The sequence below is a fragment of the Rhinatrema bivittatum genome, chromosome 6, assembly GCF_901001135.1.
Source record: "Rhinatrema bivittatum chromosome 6, aRhiBiv1.1, whole genome shotgun sequence".
NCBI classification, from domain to species: domain Eukaryota; kingdom Metazoa; phylum Chordata; class Amphibia; order Gymnophiona; family Rhinatrematidae; genus Rhinatrema; species Rhinatrema bivittatum.
Window position 1 is genome coordinate 281,596,264 of NC_042620.1, and position 6,000 is coordinate 281,602,263.

Below are 6,000 nucleotides of genomic sequence, written 5' to 3' on the forward strand. Positions count from 1 at the left end.
AGTGCAACAGCCCCCTGGATAGCGGAGGGACAGATGGAGCCAGAGGGCAGAAGGACACAAGAGTAAACCCCGATCTGCCTCATGCCATAGAATGCAACCTTTTATGTGATAAGAACCCAGGGTGGTGACAGAGGCACTGGGAATATCTGCGGAGATGTGTCTGCCCTGGCACCGGTCATAGGGCTGGAGGCAAGGGTAAGGCTGTGGTGATCCGAGCCGCCATTTGAAAGGCACAGCAGTAGAGCACCGTGCTGGGGGGGGTAAGACTCTTGAGGGATGATATTATCCAACGTACCACCCTGTATCCTGGACAATTCATAGAGGACCCCTTCAGAGTCCTGGGAGAAAGAAGGCACCTGAAGGCGGTGCTCCAAAGGCAAGGGGCACCGAGGACGTCGTTTCCCTCTGTGCTGCCAAAGCACCCACCTCGCCCCCCTCCCGCCCCCCCCCCCCCCACCCCAAGCCATCCAAGCCTAAGAAAGCCTCAGCATCCACAATAGTTCAATCGGTCAACACAGCCTCCAAGACACCTAACTGCATATCCCTGGTTCCCCACCAAGGCCTCCGCCCCCCGATCCCATCTCTCTTGCCTCTGTGGGGGCTTTTATTTCATGGCTGAAACAATCCCAGTCAGCACCGAGACCCCTGAGAGCTATCACCTTTGCCAGGGTCTTCTCCTTCGCCAGCCGGAACATCCAGTCAAGATGAAAGGTTTTCTGGCCCAACACGTGCTGGCGATAAGTCAGCTTGACCCCAACGGACCTGTAAAAGGGAAAATCCAAGAGGAAAAAAAAAATCAACTGTTGTAGATGCAAAAAGTAAAACGGGTGGGCAGGAAAAGGCTGCAAGCAGCACTTTCCTCCCCCAAAACTGAGATAGGCAGTAGGGCCACCCTGGGGGACCTAAGTCTCTGAATTAGGGCCCCCGTCTCTGCCAGCGAGAAGTTACACATGGCGGCCAGGTGTGTGTGGCAGCAAATGGAGCCTGTACCTCAGCTCTCCCGGCCCCACCTGCTCCAGGAGAGGAAGAGACGGCGCTGAGCCCAGACCGGAGCTACCCCCCCCCCCCCCCCTCTCTCTCTGGTCATTCGAGGGCTGGGGGCACCCAGGACTACACCAAGCCCCCTGAGAGCGAAGGGCCTAGTTTGACCACTGGTCTCTCTCTCTCTCCTTTGGCCTTGGCGCCCTTTCCCTTTGCATAAAGACCTTTGACCTTCCTCCGTTGGCCACTGCCGTTTGTCCGGTGGAGGTTAGTGTGTTCTCTCTCCTCCTCCCTGAAGGAGGAGGAGTGGGAGTTTTGTGCATTTGCTAGTGGTCCTGACGCCTTTCACGGGAGGGGTTCGGAGTATTTTTGTTTGGCTATTTTACTTGTCCGGTGGGCATTTAAGTAAGGTTTATAATTCGCAGCACCGCAGCCTTATTAAGCCTGTTTTCCCCTGCCATTACACCGGGAACCGCGTGAGTGAGCAAAGGGCGTCCCAGGGAGTAACTTCCGATGCCTTCATAGAGGAGTCAGTTTTCAGTAATCTGCCTTTCCCTTGCCCCTCATCCCCTGATGGGGAGGAGCAGAGAAGCTGGCCCATGTGGAGGTTGTTTTTTTTTCCTTCTTTTCCTTCTTAATATTGAGTGAGGCTAAAGAATTTACCCCGCTGAAGGGATGGAGTGGTTATTTTATATAACTACAGTGCCTCTGACTGGGCGAGGATCACCAGATAGGTCCCACTTATTTGGTTTATTTCTTGAATTCAGGGAGGTACCTTAAGGTGCCCTGGGCTACAAGTGGCTAGTGAGTAAAGGGGCTGCCTGTGTTTACCCCCGGTTTAGTTCTGTATTCTTGGGTCCTAGCTTTGTGTTGGTCCTGTCCCAGTCCAGTCCTGGGCACGGGGGCTCCTGTGGAGGCTCACGGATGGGCGCAGGCCCCATGACTGCCCAGGATTCCTGAGCGGGGGCAGGGGGGGAGGTCCTTAGGGTTATTCCTTACTGGGGCTCTTCTGCTCATTAGCCCAGTCAAAGCACAACACCCCCTCCCACCAAATGGACTCCAAACTCTTGTTTACTGGTTCTGATGGCAGGTAAAACACAGAGTCCCAAAAAATAGTGAAACACCAATGACTAATGCAGCAAAGTCCAAAAAGCACAAAAAGGCAAATCGCAGTCACTCCCAAACAGGTCAGCTCTTGGGACAGGAACCCTTCTCCTCTGCACCCTCCCAGGCACATGCGGTGAAGGCAGCTCTCCTTTTCCTCTCAGCAGCTCCTTCTCAAACTCTGGGGAGCTTCTGGCTGACTCGTGGCACTCCTTCCTCAGAGAGACAGTTCCTTAAAACTCCCACCAAGGACAACATCCTCTCTCAGTGAAAAGGTCACCAAAGCTTCCCCTGAGGCAGAGGAGGAACTCCAAGCTCCTCTGCAGCCTGCTCACACCCCCTTAGGGCTCTCCCCGTTGAAGCCCGGGACCCTTTTCCTCCCTGGCAGTTCTGGGTGGCCCGCCTTGGGACCCCCAGCCCCCTTGCTTTTGGACTTTCCTCAGCTGGAAGAGGGTCCCACTCCGGGTGCTTTCCTTTCAGGGAAAGGATGGTGCTATTTGCCCTTGTTTGCTTGTGGTCTCTGTTCGCTTTCTCTTTGGCGGAGAGTGAGAAGTCGCCCATCGTGATGCTGTCCTGTCGGGTGAAGAATTGATGGCGGGATGCAGGGCCTGCAGGGATGCAGGGCCCTGCATACCGCCATCAATTCTTGGGATGCAGGGCCTGCAGGGTTTTCTTGCTCTTATGGCAAAGGGGTTCCCAGTGGCAGCCTGTGTTAGGCTCTCTTCATCAGCGGGGGTCACATCTTGGACAAGTGGGAGCAGCCCCTGCCAGAGTTATGGGTCCCCCAACTACCTTCCTTTCCATTTAGCATTTCATGATATGCTTTGCTCTTCCTGCCCCTCCTTCCTCATTACTTGCTAGTCCCCTCCCCGCTCAAGTGCCCTCCTGTTCCTTGAATTCTACCAAATGCTTCCACCTCCTGTCCTCTCTCACACCGTGGGCTCTTAGTAGAATATTTTACTCTCCCCCATTGACAGGGAAGGGTTCCCCCTCCATTCCTTCTTTCTGTTGCTATTTTCCCATCCGTCTTGACGTGCTCGATTCATGACATGTCAGGCAAAGAAAACCCTAGCCCAGTGTTTCCCAACCAGTGTGCCAGGGCACTGTGGTTCGCCTTCGGGCCTGATCGGGCGTGCCACGGAAAACTCTCGACTGCCTGATGCTCAGATCCAGCCCAGCACCCGGGCTCTGCTCTCAGCTCCTCAGAGCAACAAAAGCCAGAAGCGGTGACTCTTCAACACGTAAAAGCTCCTTTCTGAGAACACGCGGGGGTCACGCACTCCTCTTCTTCCCAGCTACGGCATGACCCCTGGACACTTGAGATTAATGGGCAGTGTGCAGGACACTGATAGCTGCGTCTCACTTTGTGCAGCACACGCACACAGCACCTCCTCGCCTTCCCCTCCTGAGCCTGCTCTGCTCTCCGTGCTATCCCCAGGCTGAGTGAGACGGGGAGAGCGTGCACCCGGTACTGAACGTGACTCGCTCACGGAAGGAGCTCTCGCAGCCACGTGCGGCAGCCAAGGGAAATAACTGAGCCAGCTGCCCGCATCACAGCCTTCTCCCTGCTCCTGCACCAGTAGGCTTCCCAAACTGTAGGTCCGGACCCCAAATGGGGTCACAAAGACTTTAGCTGGGGTCCCAAGTGCCTCCAATATCAACACTCTACAGGCGCCCGCTTGTGCTCGCAGGCCCTGCAGTGGCACCGTCCACGCATGAGTTTCTGTGGCAACAGGAAGCCCTGAACGAGAAGCGACCGGGGCTGCTACACTAACCCAAAGGCCCCGGTGCTGACTTTCATTAGTAACGCTGCTGCTGCAGCTGCTTCCAGATCACCGTCAAACTTGGGATTATCCATGAGGGGAGAGGAGGGCTGAGTATGCATGGGTCACTGGAGATTGCCACTGCTCTTCCCTTCTCACCCACCACTGAAACTTCCCAAGAGAAAAATGTTGCCCGCCAGCAGCCTGCCCTCTCATCCCATCAGTTATCATCCATCTTTGGCCCCGGCCCAAAGGAAAATGCTGCTGTTGCTGAAGCTGGCCAGGGGAGGATTGGAGGAGGGGGCTATTTGAAGGGAGGGGTGAGATTCTAGAAAGGGTTGGATAGGGTGGAGGGGTATTGGCGGTGGAGAGTGAGGGGGTAATGACAGAAGATGATCAGCTAAGTTGAATGTAAGGAAGGGTTGGAGGGGGTAGAGATGAAGCTGGGAGGAGAGAGAGGGGATGGGGGAGAATGAGGAGGGAATGAGGATGGGGTGAGAGGATGACAGAAGGTGAAGGTTATAAGAACATCTTGGAAGTGAGAAAGGATCAGCGGGGGGGGGGGGGGGGTGAGAGGGGATGGGCTAGGGAGGTTGGAGGAGTGGAGGGGGAGGAGGTTAAAAGAGGGGATCAGCTGGGGGGAGAGAAGGAATGATTGTTGGAGGGGGGGTCCGCACCCCTGCTAATTTGTTTTGGTTCTCCTTTGGGGCATCACGTGAATTTTCAAGTGCCATAACGGGGTCTCACTGGCCCTGATGTAGAGGGAACTAGTCCATTCAGACAAGTTCATGGGTGTCTCCACCCTCTCTTTCTCTTAATTTCAGAATTTGGAAGAGAGGTTGGTGGGGCTGTCAGTGCTCTCTCTCTCCGGGTCTGCATTGCCCGCGCCACACAATATTTTTGTTAATGCCTGGGGCTTGAAAAAGTTGGGAAACACTGACCTAGCCCGATTCTAGTTAGGATGGGTGGAGTACAGGGCTTACAGTTTGGCCTCCAAGGGATGTGTGCACCACGGTTAAGTTTTTTTACTAAACAGGCTCGATGAAGGGATCTTTGCTCTGAAAAGCTCGTCACGCATGTATTGCCTGACTTAGGTTAATAAGAACGACTCACCTGGAGTTTCTTTTGTTGACCCTTATTTCTTCCACCCATTCAAGTGGAGTAACGAGGCAATCGCCCCTTCACTACTTTGCCATTCTGTATTATTGTGGCAACAAATTGGATAACCGGTCAGGCCAAAAAGGTTTCCTGTGTAGGTGAATCCGAGGGAGCGAGCGAGAGCCCCATCCACACCGAGAAAGCAACTGAATCTTAGGAGAGAGAAAGAAACAGCAGCGCCTCAAACTCCGACACAGTCTGGCAGGCGTCACGGTGCGCACTGCAAAAGTGAAAGGGTTACAAGATTGGGGGGATAATATTTGTTCCTCCGAGCTGAATTTTGACCTTATAATAAAGGGATTAGAGAGCTTTGGAGCGGAAATGAGCCTGGATGTTTTGCTGAGGGAATAGGAGCTGGAGATCTGACTCGGGGCCCTCCGCCCTCAGTTCCGGAGCCGCCGGCAGCGGTTCCTGGTCTGCCAGCGCCCCCGTGTGGCGTCAGGGCCGAGTGCGGCGGGCTCCGGCCGCACTTGTTCAGGTGCCCCAGAGATCTTCAGAGCAAGAGGACACCGGCGCGGCCAGGGTGGGGGAAGGGAGGAACAGAAATCCCACTCACAGCTTCCTCAAAGGGCTGTAGCCAAAGCCACTTAACAGGGGAGAACAGGAATGCAATGGAACTGATCACAACACAGTAACGATGTGTGACACCAGCACAGACCCGGAGAGAGCCCCAGCAAATTCTACTTTTAAAAACGATGCACTTTAAATTAACCACAGAGGTTTGTACACACTTCCTCCACCGCCAGGCACTCCGCGAAGCAACACAAAACCCCGCAAAAAAAACCCAAAACAAACAAACCCATATAATCAAGACCTATGTAGCAAACCAGCTGCACCACCCAGAACTCAAAGAGCAAATGGCAGCACTGCAATTACCCCAGGTCCACCAGTAAAGCTGGGGAAATGGAGCAAGCTGGACTGCTACACACCCCGAAACTGAATTTATACCCTAGCAGAATCCCTCACTTCGCTCACACAGGCAGACCCTCCCCAA

General features: G+C 54.4%; 1 long non-coding RNA gene across 1 annotated transcript in view; it reads right to left on the reverse strand.

The window, feature by feature from the left end:
- Positions 1–5,520, reverse strand: part of LOC115094332 — a 124,457-nt gene extending 118,937 nt beyond the window's left edge. The window contains exons 1-2 of the long non-coding RNA XR_003857529.1: positions 4,962–5,520; positions 660–762 (exon numbers count right to left, since the gene is read on the reverse strand). This is a non-coding gene — a long non-coding RNA (uncharacterized LOC115094332). The remainder of the gene's footprint in view (positions 1–659; positions 763–4,961) is intronic.
- Between the last annotated feature and the right edge of the window lie 480 nt (positions 5,521–6,000).